This window comes from Myodes glareolus, chromosome 24, assembly GCF_982192425.1.
Source record: "Myodes glareolus chromosome 24, mMyoGla1.1, whole genome shotgun sequence".
NCBI classification, from domain to species: Eukaryota; Metazoa; Chordata; class Mammalia; order Rodentia; family Cricetidae; genus Myodes; species Myodes glareolus.
The window spans coordinates 21622514-21641968 of record NC_142049.1 but is presented as its reverse complement, the minus strand read 5'-3'; the positions used below and the strand labels follow the sequence as shown (position 1 = coordinate 21641968).

Here is a 19455-nt window from a genome sequence, read left to right as displayed (position 1 = left end):
CCCTGATCCTGGTGGTGATGGTGGGGGGTGGGGCACTTTCCCGTCTTTCCACATTAAGTTTGGTGTTAGCTGTAGGGATTTTATAGACAACTATTGCTAGTCTGAGAACTTTCCCCTAAATTTCCAGTTTACCCAATTTAGACGCGATGAAATGAGCTTACATTTTCATCAAATTTTGTTTTCCACATCCTTTTCTCTATCTTTAGATAATGTGGATTTGGTGCTTCACTCAATTGACAATGTATAATGTTATTTGAATCCCTAAATAATTTTGCATTTTATGATAAACGTCCTGACCACGGTGCATAATCCCTTAAATATTTAATCTTTTTTCTTTTTTAGAACATAGATATTTTCATACACTATATTATTATGATTATGATTATGATTATGATTCCCCTCCCTGTACTTCTCTCAGTTCCTCCTCCCCTCCCTTCTAGACCCATATACTTTCTACTTCTCCTTAGAAAGAAGCAGACACCTAAGGAATATTAATAAAATAAAATAAACAAACAAATTAGAATATAGCAAAATAACCAAACAAGAAAAAAAGCCGAAGAAAAAAGCACAATGAATGCATACAGATGCAGAAAGACCATGTTCCACACAAGAGTCCCATGAAAGCCTCAAAACTGATATCTAATATATCCCTAAAGGATCTGCAAGGAAGAAAAAAAAGTTCCAATTTACTATTATGAGACAAAGAACCTCCCTCCAAAGATGCTGTCGAGCTTGGTTTGTGTTGTCATCTGCCAGGCATGTAGCCTACCCTTAAGGGTGATTTGTTTCCCCAATACACTCATTTATGGGGCGGTGGTGATGTATGCCTTCAATTCCAGCACTTAGTGAGGCAGAGACAGGTTGATCTCTGTGAGTTCGAGGCCAGCCTGGTCTACAGGGTGAGTTCCAGGACAGTCAGAGAAGCATAGAGAAAGTCTGACTCGAAAAGAAAGAAAGGAGAGAGATTTCCTGGAAGAAATTAAGTTTTCATTTGCGAGTGGCTGTCAATTGAGACAGAGCCTGGATTAGGGATGAGGGTAAATGTTCATTCTCCTTTCATTCAATTCTAGAAAGTTTTTGATTTCTTTTCTAATTTCTGTCCTGACTCATTTATCAGTCAGTAGAGAGTTGTTCAGTTTTCTTGAGTTTGCAAGCATTCTGTTGTTTCTGTTGCTGATATACAGCTCTAACCCGTGATGGTCTAATAGGATGCATGGAGTTATTTCAATTTTCTTGTATTTTTCCGTTGAAACTTGCCTTGTGTCTGAGTATATGGTCAACATTGGAGAAAGTTCCAATTTTTGAAAAAGGTGTATTCTTTTGTTTTGGCTGAAATGTTTCATAAATATCTTTTGGGTCCATTTGGTTTATGAAGTAAGTTAGCTCCAGAATTTCTTTGTTTAGTTTCTGTCTGGATGACCTATCTGTTGGCAAGAGTCAGGCAATGAGGTCTCCCACTATCACTGTGTGAAGGATAATATGTGATTTGAACAGCAGGGTTTCTTTTAGGAACTCGGGGGCCCTTGTCTTGGTGCATAGATGTTAAGGATTGTAATGCCCTCTCTTGGTGGATTTTCCCTTTGATGAGTGACCTTGGCTATTCCTTCTGATTGGTTTTGCTTTGAAGTCTGTTTAGTCAGATATTAAAAGGGCTACATCACCTTGCTTCTCAGGCCCCTCTGCCTGGAATAATTTTTCCATCCTTTCACCTGGAGCTGATGTCTATCCTAGACATTAAGGTGTATTTCTTGGGTGCAGAATAAGCCTGGATCACGTTTTCAAATCCATTCTGTTAATGTGACAGGGAGAGACTGCACTTGTTCCCACCCTTAGACAGAACAACCAATGATTGCAGAGAGAGAGAGAGAGAGAGAGAGAGAGAGAGAGAGAGAGAAGAGAGAGGAGAGATGTCAAGGTAGATAGATAATTATCTGTTACATCTGTTACAGAATAAATGATAACCTCTTGATTTTAAAGCCCTACATCCTTGCATCTTCTCATTTGGTAAGAAGATGCTTGCAGGTGATACTAGTAAATTGAACTCAGTAAGCTGTACTCTAGAGCGTTGTGGGAATGTCTTTATAAAAGGGAGAGTTTTGCCCACAGGGACTGGCACGGGTAAAGGGAAAATGATTAAGAAGAGAGAGAGAAAGTAGTCAAGAAAGGGTTGGCACAGGAACTTCCTTTGTGGTCCTCAGAAAGAACTGACTGATGACATTTTGATTTGGACTTCTGGCCTGCTGAACTGGGAGAAAATCCTTTATTTTTGTTTCAGACAGTTTTGCTGTCATACTTGGTTAAAAGTATCCTCGCTAATGAAACCTCTGGGCATTTTCTATTCCTCAGTGTTTCTGAATTTCACAGGTGGAAAAAAAATGTATATAAAATGAGAGAGAAGGGAAAGAGCTAGCTCTCCTGGAAAAAAAAAAAACCATAAAGCAACGAAACAAGAACAAAAACAAAGCCCAGTGGTTTGTGTGCCACTTGCTGCTTTCCATGCTGATGAAGCTGCCCAAAGCCTCTGCTTTAAGGCATGAGATCTCATCTTGTGTTCCCTGGGAGTGCATGTGGACCTCTAGGAAGGAAAACAAACTTTGTTACGGTTAGCATTCTCAATCTTGTTTACACTTATGTCCAAAATACATGCCTCCTTCCCTGCTTCTAAAGATGTTCAAGATGGGAAAGTCCAAGCAGATGGGAGAGATGGAAACCTTCAGTGTAGAGGTAGCTCATTTGTCAGAGAAAAGGTCACTTCATTTCTATACATTTCCCATAGGCAGGCAGACCTACAGACCTGTGGGTGGTTGGATGTCTTCCTACACAGACAAACTAAACATCTCTCCATTAATAAACATACTGTCTTCTCTCTAAATGGAGCTTACTGAGCTCTGAAACTGACCGGATCTTTCCATCCATCCTTATCTTCTTCCTAGGGACAGTTTTGAGACAGATGCTGGGAAGCTTGTGAAACCAGAGCCACGGCAGTTCTCACACACTCCTGATTGGCTGAACATGCAGCGAATCAGGGCCCCTTAGCCCTCCTGTACGGAGACGCCTGCCTTCACGAATTTCAACTTGTCTAAAGAGTCCCGACGTGCCATGTCTGAAGTCCGAAGCAGAAATTCATTAGCGAAGGCCTGCAGTCATTATATTGTGGCAGGGAATGCTGCCCGGTAGAGGGCCAGAGGGCTTCCCTTATGTGTTGTGGTCCACCTCCAGCACATGCTAGGGATTCAGGACAGAGTAAACAGACTGCTGCCCACTGGAGTCTCCCTTGGGGCCGGGTTTTCTCTGGTGAAGAGCAGCTCAAGGAAAACCAACAATTGGTGTTAGAACAAGGGTGAGGAATGGGAAGAGGGTGTGCCTTTGGCTGAGACCTGTCAGGTGGTTAACTTGGAGTCAACTATTCATCAGCCTTTATTGAGCATTTACTATATACCTTTTACTTTTCCAAACACTGGAGATGTAGCAATGAACAGAATGGGCAAGATTTACTATTCACGTAAACCCTGAGTGGAGGAGGAAGTACAGTAAAAGCCTGAATAAGTAAAGCCTGTAGTATACCAGATGGTGGGAAGCTCTCTCTATGTGGGAAATCGAGCAAGGGGGTGGGTGTGCATGCTGAAGTTTGGAGGAGGGTGTAGAATTTTAAACAGGATGGTCAATGCCGAAGAGGAGGTGATTCAGCGTTTGTATTCATTCATCGAGTACCGTGCTCGGAACTCCAGATGACACCTGCATCTGGGAACACAAGTCAGATGCCAGAGGATGGGGGTACCTTCTAGGCAGCTTCCTTGTAAGTTACACACTGCTGTTCCTCTTCAGGGTCTTTTGTTGTGGGTTGTGAGTCAGTCCTGTTAGAAATGGGTACTGTCACGCCTGGGTCATCAATACCACTTAAGTGTGGATGAGACTTGAAGGGGCCCATGCTGCCATCTGATACACTTGAAGAAGGGACTCCAAGCAACAGAGTCTGCAGCTCAGTGCGAGGGAGCTGCTGGGCACAGTGCCTCAGGCTTTGGAGTTTACTTCTCCTTGAGGCACTTCGCTTGTTTCACGCCCGGAGTATTTGGAGGTGTATCTTCACAGAAGGAAGGGGAGAGGATTCTCAGACCAGTTTCTTGCTGGGACTTTGTTAATCCAGATGAGTTTGACCTCACACTGCTTGGGTACACATTCAATGTCTGACCTAGGGTTTTTTCATGTGCAGCAAACTGTAGCCTATCATGATATGTAAACAGTAGGATGGGTGATTACTCAACCCTTAGTCAAATAAGAATAGGAGTTGTGACCAATCAGATTGGTTCCACCTCACATTGTCCTCTCTGGTTGAATGTAAACTACCCATTTGGAGCATTCTGAATCTTTTTGATCTGGTCTGTTGTCTTACTCTAGAATTATAATTAAAGTATTTAAAATGTTTTTTTTTAAAAAAAAAAAAGCCAGGTGATGCATGTCTTTAATTTCAGCCTTTGGGAGGCAGGGGCAGGTAAGTTTGAGACCAGTCTGGTCTACAGAACGAGTTCCAGGACAGACACCAAAGCTACACAGAGAAATCCCGTTTCAAAAAAATCTGATAAAAAAGATGTTAAAAAAAAAAAGATTTATCATAATTTTAATTTACAAACTAAATTGAGGAAAATGAATCTACAAAACATATGATAGAAAATAAGGGTTTGGGGGCTGTTAAAAATAAGAGGGAAAGGGGGCAGGGAGGTAGCAAGAACAGAAGCCTGGGTAGGAAGAGGAGAAAGGCCTGTCTTGCTCTAGGAGTTGCTGGAAGGCCAGTGTGTCCAGATATGGTGACATATGAGCTAAGAATAAGATGAGCAGGTAAGGGACAGGCCATCAGCGTCTCCTAGACCCTGGGAAGAAGTTTAGTTTCTTTTAAATTTAATGGGAAATAAAGGAGGAGGTGAAGACACAGGATAGTCTGATTTTCTGGCTGTGGGACTGGGATCTGGACCTGGAATCCTCTCCCAAGCCCTCAGGTTTCCTCCAACAGAGGTTGACAGAGTCCCTGGTTTCTCAATGATCTGAGCAAAAAACTGAATGAGTCCTGACACAAAAATGCAAATCCCTGATTAACATGACCAATGAGGATGAATGGTACCAATTGCCCAGGCAATGAGCAAGTATTAATCTTTCAGGTAAAGCTTAATTGCCTGAGAGCACAGAGTTTTGGCCTAGACTTTCTTGTCCACAGCGAGGCTCCTGGACCTCAAGAATCTTGGGCTGGAGAGAGAGGTGGCTCAGCGCTTTCTGCTTTTGCAAGAGGCCCTGGATTCAAGTCCCAGTACCAGTAGTGGGTAGCTCACAACTGGCAGAAATGCGAGCTACAGAGGATCTGACGCCCCTTTTAATTTGTGTGAATTCTACTCAGCATCATCTCTGCAAATTGGGAGATGTGTTGCCCGTGAGCCTCAGTTTCCCCACCTGTAACATGGAGATGAATTTGCAACTTCTCTCATTGCCTGCTACTGAATAACTGAAGGTCTTAAGCTCTTGACACCTTGCCGAGTAAATGTTTAACTATGAATAGTGTTAGCCATGATTATGACTGTGGACAGCAGGTAATAAATGATTGATAATGTGAAGAGATCTGAAAGGGACTTTGTTTGCTTAGAAAGGCAGGTGTAAGTCCCTGCTGGGCTCACTGAATAGTATTTCTTTGGCTAAAAGCCCTAGATATATAAGGCAACTATTAATTAAATAAATTAAGCTTCTTTTAGCTAAGCATATTTAGCTATCTTAATTAAGGCTGAAAAAAGAGAATGAATCCATCCACAAGTCAATATATTGCTCAAAGGCAATTGACAGAGGTGTAGAGATATTTTAATGAGGTAAACTCAGGTTGGAGGCAAAAAAAAGCAGGGACGAGACGGAAGCAATTTCACAGGACATGTTCTTCAGATAATCCGGAGGAAGCCAGCACAAAGATCCTTGACACTAGAGGTATTGTGAGCGATGGTCCGAGGGAGAGCAGGGGGTCCTTTCCGGGTTGTTGGCCGAGAGAGATTGTTATCTGGAAATCAAGTTGGTGCCATTGGGGCAAGTTCAAGTCAGAGGATCGGGCAACATGTTTGAGGAGACTGAAGCCAGAGAAAGGAGCGGCTGCTGAGGCCTGGAGAGCGCTTAGGAGAAACAAGAGCATGCAGTGTGTTGGGCTTGTTTAGACAAACACCTCCTCCAGGTCAAGTGGGATGCCAGGCTCCATCCAGCCTCCCAGGTCATGACAGACTACATATGAGCTGCTTTGTGACTGCTTGAGAGGAGATCATTTTTAGATTGGTCCTGAGTTCATAGCAACATTAAGTGGAAGTCACACAGAGTTTTTGCTGACTTCTTTACCATTTCCATGCACACAGACAGACAGTCTCTCTCTCTCTCTCTCTCTCTCTCTCTCTCTCTCTCTCTCTCTTTACACACACACACACACACACACACTTTTAATACTATCTGGAAAAGAAAAATCCAGGTGGGCCTTGAGTTCACTTGCATCTACTTTTAAACACTGGATGGAAGAAGTGCAACAAGAGAGGTGTTATTGATACAGTTTGTTTTTTGCTTGTTATTTTTCTATGATGTTGGGGAAACCCAGGTTTTCACAAATGTCATGCAAGTGTTTTACCATCCCTGCCTATCAATGTCCCAGGTACAGTCAGTTGCTCCCTGTTTTAAAAGTAAAGTAATACAAAGTGAAATAAACTTCTGAATCCCTTGACTGTGGATTCAAGTACATTTTAATAAATTCCGTCTCTCTCTCTCTCTCTCTCTCTCTCTCTCTCTCTCTCTCTCTCTCTCTCTTTACACACACACATATACACACACACACAGAGAGAGAGAGACATAGACAGACAGAGACAGGATCTGTTCTTGCGTCTCCATCACTCACTAGTGCTACATTAATCAAATTATTTATTAGAACCAATGAGCGCTGGCACCTCATTCCCATTCAAAGCGCATAGCCATATGAGCATTTTCTCGTGGTATTGTTCATCTCACAGTCGGCTATATTTACAATAGCATTTATCAGCTCTTGCGGTGCTGTAGAGAGTCATCCGAAATCCTCTGCACCCCTCTTGTTCAGCCTTCATCTCTCCTAACTCCTGGCAGCCAATGGCCTTGCCCTGCCTCTGCAGCTCTGCCTTCTATAGACTGTTGTATAGTTGGAGTCCCACAGTGAATAATGGCCTCTATCTCTGAGTACACATTCAAGTTTCCTCCGCTTGTTTTCTTGACTCGATCGTTCCCGTGCGGAACAGACGAGTATTCCCACTGTCTGGATAGAGCACAGTTCATTCACTCACTGAAGGGTATCTTAATTGCATCCAGGCTCCGACAATTAGGGATAAAGCTGCTGTAAACACTCATGCGCAGGCTTTTGTGTGGACGTGCTTCTAACTCTTTTCAGTAAGTTCCAAGGGCTGCGATGACTAGATTGGACGCGAAGAGTGTGATTAGTGCTGTAAGAAACTGCCAAACGGCCTTCCAAATTAGCCCGGTCATTTTCCACTCCTGCTTGTGATGAATGAATGGTTCCATGGCTGCACGCTCTGGCCAGCATTTGCTGTTGTCATTTGTTGGACTCGAATAGGCACGGAGTGGTGAATGAAGGGCTCTAGCAGGCCCAGGCACGGCAAACGTGGCGCCGCAGGTCTTGCCCTTCCCCTCTCCCTCTCCCTTGCTACCCCATTAGATTATGTTCTTAAAGCAAGCAAACAAGCTCTCTCCCCTTATTTGGCCACTTTATTGTGCCCCACTCATTGCTGAGGCCGACCACCAAGGTCCAGCTATGAAAACATACAAGGTCCAGCAATCAAAATCCACATTTGGCTAATGAAAAGACTTAATCAGAACATACCAGCCCATCTAACACAGACCCTACCCCATTTTTCCTCTTAAAGGATCTCCTTGTGTTTGGAGATTGGTGTTTGAGTGTGGTCTGTGTCTAATCTGGGGTCCAGAGAGGAGTACCTGCAGTATGTAGGTCCCTTCTGTGAGTCCTTGTTTTGCCTTTCTCTGATACAAACTTGTCCTGCATTCCTTTGCTGCCACCTGTACGCCTTCTTTAGGACAGTCTGTGGTCCCATTTTAACTTCAGTTACTCATTTTCATATCGCTACATTGAAGAGACCTTTGTATAATTTGGACAATACTCCTTTATCAAATACAACATTTGCAAACATTCTCCACATATGTGGGCTTTTTTTCCCCCAGTGTATTGATATTTAACAACTTTGAAACCTTAGAAAAGTGACTTGACTCTTTCAGGACTGTGTCTCCTTCAGACCAGGCTTTCAGCTGCCTGCTGTTGATGAACATGGCAAGGCTTAAGAGATGACACAGGGCGTCCAGCCCTACGTGGGACTTGACACGCAGTTAGTGTTCAGGAATAATGATTGGCCTTGCTGCCACCACCATCCTCAACACACGTGATCGTGTTACAAAAGTGAAGTGTTGGCTGGTATCAATGCCCGTCAGGACTTTGTCAACATTTCCCCAAATCTCTTTCACGCATTTTATTTGATGTCAGTTTTAATAGTTTTAATGCATGTTCCTGGATTTCCATATCAGACCATTTTCTTGAGCTTGAAACACGTTGATGGGCACGGAACCCCATTTTCTACAGACTCTATAAAGTGAAAACAGCCCAGTGACTGAGCCATTATAAACATTCAGTAAATGTATGTTGGGTAAAGTAATCACATTATTGTCAACCCAGGATCCCCCTTTATACCAGTCTCCTCTTAGGCCTCTGGACTCCCTACACAGGCTATGGGATCCTTGAACCAGCGTAGAACTTCATTTTCATCTCTCATGGCACTTCACAATTGGATTTACATGTTTATTGTTTGACTGTCTACCTCATCTGCTGTGATGGCTAAGTGTTGTCAGTTTGACAGGATCTACAATCACCTGGGAGATGGTCGTCTGTGTATGCCTGGGAAGGTTATCCTGGCCACACTGATGGAGTTGGAAAGACCTGCTCATTGTGAGTGTCACCATTCCATGGCCAAGTCCCAGACTATATAAGTATAAAGGGTTAACCGAGAATGCATTACATTCTGCTTCCTGAGTGTGGATGGTATGTAATCAGTTGCTGCAAGCCCCTGCTGCCTTGACTTCCTTGCCTAGATAGTTTGTATCTTGAACTTTGAACTAATTCATGATTTTTAAGGGACAACTACATCTTAGGAAATTTTTTAAAAAGCAATGTTTTTCTATACATAGGCATCATTCCGTCTGACATCATCATTTTCAGCCTATAGCACTTCCTTCAGCAATCCTTGTTGTGCACTCTGACCTCGAGAATTCTCTCACTTTTTGTGGCTCAAAATGCCCATATCTCCTTTTTCTTCTGAAGGACGGTTTTATTTTCTAGATAATAAGTTCCAGGTTGACTTAGCGACTTTTAGTGCATTAAAAATAGCATCCCATTCCCTTCTTGCTGGCACAGAGTCTTTTGAGAAGTCTCTCCCTTCCTCCGTCTTCTCTAACATAGTGCGTCTCTTTCCCGCCGACTGCTCCTGGTATTCTCCTTGCCATCGCTCTGCATCCTCCTCCTCATAGATCATTCTGGAATGCCTTTATTTGCACTTACTTGGCTTAGAGTCCTTTGAATTTCTTAAATCTGTGAATTTTTTTGTCATCTCTGGAAATTTTTCAAACAAAATTTTTTACCTATTTTCTACTAAGTATCTTTTTTTCTACTTCTGAGTAAACATAAATTACAGAACTTGATATTTTATTAAAGGTTACTGAGGTCGTGGTGTGTGTGGTGTGTGTGTGTGTGTGTGTTGTTGCTGTTATGTTTATTTTTCTTTCACATCTGTGCACTTCTGTTTGGAGAGATGTTATTTGTCTCTCTGTTTTATTCCTTTGGGGTGTTTAACTTCATATTATTAGACTTGCCCACTGTTTGTAATGAGGCATTCTATTTCCTATATAGAATTTCGACTGAATTATTTTGCTATCGTTTCCTTTCATGTATTGAGATCCTCTTTCCTCACCATGCCTGTGTTTTCCTTCTCATCCTTACCCATGCCTGTCTGTTTTAACAGTTTTGCCTGCTAAGGCTGCTGTTTCTGTCATTAGTGTGTTTCTAAGGATGGGTTCTTTCTCGTTTGTGACTTCCAGGTTCTTTCCTGCTCACAAGCCTTGGGGTTCTATACTGTATCCTGGGCATTGCGGACTATGCTGTTGAGTGTCTGGGTTTAGCAGTCTCAGAAGTGAACTGAATCTTGTTCTCAGGCACGGTACCTGCTTGTGGTGTGGCCTGTCTAGGCCTATTTATTTCTCAGCTTTCTTCTGATAGGTCTCGCTTCGCATTTACTAAGGATTACCTTACTCCTGAAAGTTAGCTTTGCTGAGATCTCTTCTGAATTTGGAAATGTTCAACAAAGGCTTCACTCTGGCTCTCTGCGACTTAAGAGTCACCACTCCTGTGTGCGCTTGAGTAGAGCACCAAAGCGCAGGTCCCTACAACATGTGTCTCTTGTCCCGTGGAGGAGTCTCTGCACATGTGCAGTTTGTTATCTGACCTAAGACCCCAGGACACCGTTGTATCCTTTCACGGAACCGGAACTTTAGTTTTCCAAACCCCATTCATTCCCTCCAGCACCTTCTCCTCCAGATTCCTGCTGTCTCAGCAACTCTGAATCCTCTTTGGGGATTTCTCTTTCCAACGTCTTGGTTCAGAAGCTAGCCAAGGGCCGAAACTCAGGCTGACTGAGGAGCTTAACCACACTTTGGTCAGCGGTAAAAATTGACTTCTGCCATTTCTTTCACATATGAAAACAGTTAATGTTCTCTAGTTTCTAATGTTCCTATTCAAAATGATACTGGAAGAGCTAGCCTGGTATCGTTTCTTCAGTCATTATCAAAAAGAGAGGTTATGCTGTGCATTCACAAGGACTATTCTGGCTGCTGCATGGAATGTGGAGTGAACCCAGGAAGAGAATGGGCAGGGTAACCAGCTAAGAGGCTGTTCTAGTCATCCAGAAGAGGAACGTGAAGGCTTCACTCGCTAAAACTGACATTGAGAATAGGATCCCAAGTTGATCCAACACCCAGATAAAATGAAGTCACCAGAGATCCGGTCTAAAGGATTTTAGTCCCTACTCATTCGTCTGGCTAGTTATTTCTGCAACTTTTTATACTGAGAGACTTGAGGAATGTTTTTTACAGTCCATCAAGGAAACGTGTAAGATAATGCATTTATTAAGTTTTATTTGCGCGAATGTCATCATCTGAATGTTCATCAAAAGATTTACACGAAGGCACTCAGAGATAAAATTCTCAGAGTATTTTTTTTGTTTTTTGACAAATAAAGTGAATGATGTTTTGGATCTTTATTTTTTTCGCTGCCAATTTTAGGTAGGCCCCTTTTTCTAAATACTAATGTATAAGAGAAGTATTTTTATATTCTTCCCCATAGCGTACACATACATAAAAGGGAAGGAAAAAGAAAGAAAAGAAGGGAATTTGTTGTCATCCCCTTGTGTCTCCGAGTTTACAACCAGAAGGTCAGCGTTTTATCAAAGGCCTGCCATGTACTGATCACGTGGTAGACAGTGTGGGACTACATCAAAGGGCAAGAGGTTGCTTTTGACCTTGGAGGAATCTTGACGTAACAACAGGCAATGGTTAAAATAAATAACGAGAAGCTACAGTATTCATGCTGGCTGTGGTCTGGGCAGAAGTCGGGGAGACGGGATTTAGTGTTTCATCACTGTTACCTTTAGAAAACCCCTGAGCACTGGTTACTTGGTTACTCAGCTTCATTACCTGGAAACTATCTACTGTTTCTGCCCTTGGCAATTTTGATCAAATCCACTCTGCAATGGGAGCGATCTCAGCAGGATGATTACTGAAGGCTCCCAAGTGTGAGTACTTTGCACCTCCAGCTGACAACTGCTAGGCTGTAGAGAAGGGGCCAAGTAACTGAGTCATCAACGATGGAGAGTCAGCCAGAATCCTAGCACATGGGTCTTAGTAAATACCGAGCAGGTCCCAACTTTGACATTCCTTGGGGTTTGATGAAGAAAAATCGGAAGCTTCTTCGGTGTTGTGGAGCCTGTGGTGGGGTAGAGGTCAGTCATGTGATAGCGGAGAATGTGGTGGGGACATTGTGACTAAGTAATGTAGCCAACTGGTGGCCACCCTGGGGAGTGAGAGACGGAAGTAAACACTCTTCTCTCTCTTCACTCCCTCTCTTCCTTCAGTCTTCTCCAAGTGCTCCCTCTTGGTGATGGAGCCCACTCAGAAGCTGGAAGAGAACTCAGTCATCATGTAGTGCATGTAACTTCACTTCCTGAGGCCCAGCACAGCGTGCACAGTGGGCTTGATTATAGGAGGAAAGCATTCAGTTTAAGTCCTTTTCAACAGGCAGAACACAGAGACGCTGAAAGTAGGGAACACTGGCCATTCCCGTTCCCCCCAAGAGAGAGTTTAGAGTAGCAAAGATACCGGTTTGGAGAGCAGACTGAGTGCTCATTGTTAGACTTTAAGCGCTGTATTATAGTCCTAACAGAATGTTCATAGACTAGCCTTTGGGATGTTCATACTCCGCTGACTCAGCACCTCCTGCTCCAGGGAGCCTTTGCCAGCTAAAGAAGCTGGGATTTTTAAAAATACAATTTCATTCAAGGGATACGTCACTAGACATCATTCAAACAGTGGCGTGCCAAGTCCTGTGCACTCCTCAGTGCCTAGGATGCTCGAGGAACAGCTATTTCTCTTTTCAAGGACAATGTACCCAAAGGCTGAAATAGCTCAAGGTCTGGGCATCAGCAGTAGCTGTAGGGATGGCAGATGGCTTTCCGGAGGCATGTCGTTCCTGGCCTCCTAGGACCAGGTGAGATATATCTGCTTGTCAACACCATTCTTCTTACTGCAAGCGATAAAGGTCCAATCACGGCAAAGCAATTCAAAAAAGAGATGCTTTTCATGAAAGGAACTGTGTATATAACTCATAGAAACAGAGTATGAACAGCAGAAGTCCTTGCTATCAGGAGTAAGAGAACATCTAGAATCAAGACATCTGCTCTGCACAATGTCACAAGCCTTCAGCTCTCTGCACACGGGCAACCATAGTCTCTCCTTGGGGGATGCTCCAGGGTACTCCTCTTTCTTGGGCTGAGGATGAAATTTTGCCCCCAGGGATCTTTTGGGATAACCCATTGTTTCAAATTTGACCTATGTCCTAAAAGATATATAAGAGAACCTCACCTGTGATGTTATTTAGACATAAGATCATTGCAATGGTCATCATTTAAGGTGAGAGGCAACTGGAAATGGGACCAGAAGGCTTACTTTTTGCTATTGCTATAAAGAGACAGTCATATTCCAAGGCTCTTCAGGAGTAAGGCAATGTATATTACCAATAATAAGGTGGCATAGTTTCTTTATATTCTATAGCTTTCCCTTTCTCTAGAGTAGTGTTCCTGTACTGGACCTTGGATACATACCAGAATCACCCGGAGAGCTTCCACAAATGGATTCTGCTCACCAGCTCTCCTTCCATTGACTCATGATGTAATGCAGGTATATTAGGAGTTTAAAAAGCTCCCCAGGAGATTTCAGAACACAATTACATTTGAGAACTATTAGACGTAAACTGTATCATCTAGCCTGTAAGCTTCAGGTATTTTTGTGCCAGTGGTAAGAAATCACATTTCTTTGGGTTGAGTTTCACAAGCAAAGGAACTAACAAGGCAGAGTTGAGCTTAGTGCTGTTTGCTTTGGTAGAGTGAGGTTGTGTCTGTTATTATAGGTGGTGAAAAATAACTCAGCATTCATTGTGTTTCTGGTGAAAACCAGGGCAGGACAGGTGTCACGCTTCCAAGTTCAGCTCTCTCTCTCGATGTACAGTGAAAACTGGTCTGCTGTGTTCTCTCCCTTCTGCTAGTCCTCAGGGTGAGGACAAAAGTATATGTGATAGTCAACTTCCCATCACTTTATCAGGTGAATGGAGGAAAACAGAGGACGGAAAAACTCTCTTGGCTCACGGTTTCAGAGCACTCAGTCCATGGCTAGACAGCATCATTACCTTTATGTCTATGGGAAGGTAGAAACCTCATGGTGGCAGAAGGGTGTGGGAGAGAGGCTGCTCACCTCACAAAAGCCAGGAAGCAAGACAGAGAGAAAGGAAGCAAGAAAAGGAGAAAGGGGGGTGGGGTGGAAATGGCCGGGGATAAGATAAACTCTTCTAAGGTACCCATCTAGTAAACGGCTTCCTCCAAGTAGGGCTACCTCCGAAAGTTTCAACCACCTCCTAATGTCCTAATGATACCATTAACTGGAGACCAAGTTTCTAACACATGCCTCTGAGAAACATTTCAGAGAGACAATAACCGTGCATTGTTGAGATTGATTAGTATACTGCTCTATATGCTAAGAGCCAAGGTGGAAACACCAAAGATCGTAAGTAATTTCATCTAGATTTTAAAGGTTACTCTATGCTCGCAACTATGTCCAAAATCATGTCCACTTGATCACTTCAATTCTAGTATTACATGAGAATCAGAGATAGAATTATGATTAGGAATTTTTATCAGCTACAAAATACAATTAACCTAATCTAAAATTATATATGAAAGATGCAATCACATCTGTAGTTTGGCCAATGTGATCAGTGACAACAACAAGACAGTGTATCAATTTGTCACATACATAGCTATAAGAAATGTGAGAAATATGTAAATAGTGCAGCAGGAGTATGGATACATGGCTGTAATTCTAGACTCTTGGGAGATGGAGGATGGAGGATCGTAAGTTCAAGGCTTGCCTTGACTATAGAGCAAGTTTAAAGTTCCTTTGGGTAACTTGGTGAGATCTAATTTGAAATAGTGACACCAGAGAGACTGCATATGTAGCCCAACAAGAAACAGGGCACCTGTCTAGTGTGGGGAAGAAGAAGAAGGAAAAGGAGATGGAGGAGAAGGAGGAGGAGGAGGAGGAGGAGGAGGAGGAGGAGGAAGAAGAAGAAGAAGAAGAAGAAGAAGAAGAAGAAGAAGAAGAAGAAGAAGAAGAAGAAGAAGAAGAAAAGATACTTACTACTGGAGACAGAGTTGAAGTTAGTGAGCCCATAGCCAAGTAGCACTTGAGAACTTTAGGAAAGCTGGGGTCTCATCTCATCTCTGTGTTCCCACTGGTGTCCTGATGTCCTGAACAGGAGGTCCTGTTGAAGTGCTGAACTCAATGACAGTTTTATGGATAATTTAATAGCTCAGTGCGGTCCTCAATTTAATTTGATTCCTTATATCCTCTTCCTTCTACCTAGTGCCCCTTTCCATCTGCCATCACTACAGCCTCTTTTAAGAAACATCTTCCCTAAATCCCTTTCTCTGGCTTCCACAACAAAACACCACTCCCTATTCATGACATTTTCTTGGAAAGTTTCCTGGGAAACCTACTATACTAGTTTATGTGACAGTGACCCAAATACCAGACCGAAAGGACTTAAGAAAGGTTTGGCCCACGGTTTCAAGGGATTTCAGTTTGTCGTAGCATGGAGGGCATGGTGCAGTGGCACCGCCTCTGATGGATGGTACGCATGGGAGATAGAGGCTATCCACATGCAGAGGACCAGGAGGCAGAGAGTGCCACAGTCAGTGGCCTTCCCAGGCTTTCTTCCTGGAGACTCTGCTGCTCCATGTTATGCTATCGATTTGATGAGCAAGCACACAAAGCGTAAGCCCGAAGACTGGAGAAATAGCTAAGTGGTTAGGAGTATTTGCTGCTCTTGAAGAGAACCTCACATGGTAGCTCTCAACCCTCAGTCCCAGAGAAACCATTGCCTTACTATAGCCTCTATGGACGCCAGGCATTCATGTGGTGCACATACATCCAAGAAGACAAAATAACTCGTAGTCATAAAAAGTTAAAGAAATATATGAAGCTGTAGAGGACATTACATATTTAAGCAAGGGTAACTGACACGGTCACTTTATGCTATTTATTCTTTATATATCTTTCTGCAGAAATGCAAGACATTCTCAGGATGGTTCTGGCTTTTTCATGGTCTCCATGGTAGCGAACATATTGCTAACAAGGAGTGTGTGTATGGTTCATTCCTGTTGGGTGGGTGGATAGAGGCTCTATGACACAGAATCCAAGAGTGCCAAGGGCTTCATTGTTGATTTTCTTGAACTCCTGGCTTAAAATTCATATATGTAGGGACCAATATTGTACCTTTTTTTTTCCTCAAACAGGAAATTAATTGCTCTGTAGCAGGAATGTGGAAGATTTTCCCCAGTCGAGACTCGGGGAGATAAAGGTGTGAAATATATTGCCAGCAGATATTCATCTAGAATTGCAAGGGGACAGAAAGAACACAGTAGAGGAGTCACTAAAAATGTTTCATAATTTTTCGGTTCTTCTCCTCTGGGACTCTTTGCCCACTTATTTGGATGATAAAGAGGTGGTTAGGTTGCTATTAAACTTTCACTGATGACTATTTAATTAGTGGAAGCCACCTTCAGGTCTCTCCGATGCTCTGAGCACCAAATAGTTCTAAAACAATAGGCTTCTCTTAAATGCACGTGGAGTTGCCCAAACAAAGAAAGCACAACTCCTCTGCAGAGCCTGCAAAGCTATTCCCTACACTTGGCAACCTGGCTCTCCTATCTTACGTTGGGTAAATCTTTAAGTACGGTGTGTTTTTCTAATTACTTCTAAGCGCATTTTGTTTTTCCTTATTGAAAATGTAATGCATGCTCATTGTGGGACAGGCGCAGAAATACAAAGCAGAGGATGAAAAAAAAAAACATGCCTGTGGGAGCATTTTCTTTTGCAGAATTCTTAAATGCTTTGACCAAGAGCTCTGAGTGCATTGATGGAGAATTGCTAATTTCATTCTCCCAGTATGTCTCTGCGTATGCCCCGACTGAGACCTTAAAATGCTATTTTGGAACAATCGGAGAGGAACCGTCACTTCACCCACCCGTAGAAGAAGTCTTACCAGTCTGTTAATGACTATGATTTAGATGAAACCAGCAGACTCAAGAAGTAGGTGTACATATGTCAAGGAAGAGGAATCCAAACCCGTGGGGCCAGAGCTGCAAGCGACCTGATTTGCATACAGACTGTAGCTCCATTTCAATTTCCAAGAGCAGATGATTCTCTAAAAACATCTATTGTTAGAGTAGCTTCCGGAATTTTTGCTATCGTTTCTAGTCTCTTCCAATCAGAGTGGCTCACGGAAGACTCCTGAATTGTTGGAACGCAAGATGAAGGAGGGGGTAAAAAAAAGAGTTTGCACCAGGAAGAGGTGTGAGAAGGCCAGATGTGGTGGTGACCCTTGACCTTGGTGGGTGCACTGGGGTGGAGTCTGGAATGGGGTTGGGAATTGTGAGCTTGGGGGGTGGGGTGAGGTATGAAGGAGGGAACATTTCCTACCGACTAGTCTTTTGGCCTTGGAAATCTGCTACTTACTAACCCTGTGTGGATGTCAATCAAAATCTAGACGAACCCTTGCCAGCACCAGCCTGGAGGGTAAATGTCACCCCGTCAGGACCATATTCTTCAAACTTATTGTGTCTAACATAGCACCCACCTTCTAAAAAGCTCAGTTCACAAGCCGTTAGAAACTTTGTGCGAAATTATTTAGCCAGTTATTTAAAACCACTTTGTTGAGAAATGATGGACAGGTAACAAGCTGTGCACAGTCATCCTAATGACTTCGGGACAAGTGTGCAGCTGTGGGGCATGCCTCGTCAGGGCCACATCCTAACAGCTCCTCCCGACGTTCACTCTCAGACGTTCTCTTCCCCACTGTTACTACTGTTATTCTTTTGTGAATTTCATATACAACACAGTATTAATAACTATAAACATTGTGAGGAGATATATATAGATCCCTAGTTTATATATAATACAATGTATAATGCAATTAAATATAATGTCCAGTATAATTATATATACACATACACATATAAGACTATATTATACATAATCAGCTAGTGTTGGGATTCATGTTCCCATGATTGCAAGGCCAACATTTTATCAACTGGACTATCACTCCAATCCTGAGATTTTTATGGCTGAAACCATTACCTCTCCATTTTTTGTCCGGCCCAGGTAACACTATTCAACTCCCTCTTCTATGAATTTGAGTCCTTTAGATTTCATATATATGTGAAGTTATATGGCATCTGCCTTTCCGAGTCTGTCTTGTTTTACTCAATGCAATGCCCTCCAGGGTTTGTATAGGTCCCTCTATGCAGGCTCAGCACACGCAGGAGCTCGTGTTAGGAGCTCCTGTCATTTGCTTCTATTGCAACAACTCAAGTGTTTCAGTCTTCAGTGTTTCAGACTCAGCAAAAGAAAGCAGATTAAAAACTAAGCCTCAATAAATTGCTAACTGCCATGCCACCCACAATAGACAGTCTTACACACCTCGTTGGCATTGTTCCTAGGTTAATGTCTTAAACCCATTTTCTGAATAAAGGTGTAAGCGAATCAACCTTCCAATTATAGTCCCTTATATTACCTTATGGCTGTTATCAGCATTGTTCATTAAAATTATCCCCCTCACTATGAAGTCACAGTCCCTTTGAACTTCTTGATCCCCTTGTATTTGACAAAGGCCGTGACTTGTGGATTAACATGAAACTGAAAGCCCTGTGGAGAGATGCTTGGGAGGAGAGGAAGGAAGAGAGGGCACTGGCTTACAGCACTTTCCAGTTTCTACAGCGTAAACATTGCCACCATGGCTGATTTCCAGCTACCATCCCACCATCCAAGGATGTGCAGTTGTACCCATTCGGCTGTTGAGAGCTGGTGTAAGCTCTCTCCCGCACAGCACTGTGAGTCACTGTAGTGCCAAAGACTTAGCTGCTGCCCCCTCCCCGCAACCTTTTTCTCCCTATGCCATGTCACCTGCTGACACTTAAGGGAGCATCACTTTCACCAGGCTGGATGCCAGTTTAAAGAGCAAGAGTTCCCAGGTTTCCAGCAGTGAGCAGGTCATATGAGTGAGGGATAAATATTGTTCATTGTTTATGTGATGAGCATAACATCTGACTGGCATGTCCTAACTAACATGATTGGGGGTGCATCGTTTAATATCATGGCAAAGTGACTTCTATGATCATGTCTTCTTCATGACTCAATGACAACAAAAAAACTCAATGATAAAAAAATGATAAAAAAATTATTCCATTCTGCCACTTGTACTATGACAATAATATGATCTCAATGTTTTGGCATAGCTCCCCAGACTCGGAAAATATGTTTACATGTCGTATTTTCTCTTTAAAATTTATCATTGCTTTGTGTATCTGTGTGCATGCACATGCATGAGAGCATGTGTGTGTGCACTTGTGTGCATCCTGTGTACGTACATGAGGTGTGTGTGGGAGGAGATGTATAAATGCCCAAGACATCCTTGTGGAGGTCAGAGGACAGCTTTGAGAGTTCAGCTTTGGGGAATTCTCTCCTTCCATCTTT

The 19455-nt window shown here is 42.9% G+C and overlaps 1 pseudogene; it reads right to left on the bottom strand.

Moving 5' to 3' along the window:
• Window positions 1–19455, bottom strand: part of LOC125400805 (YEATS domain-containing protein 4 pseudogene) — a 33734-nt pseudogene that overhangs the window by 1407 nt on the left and 12872 nt on the right.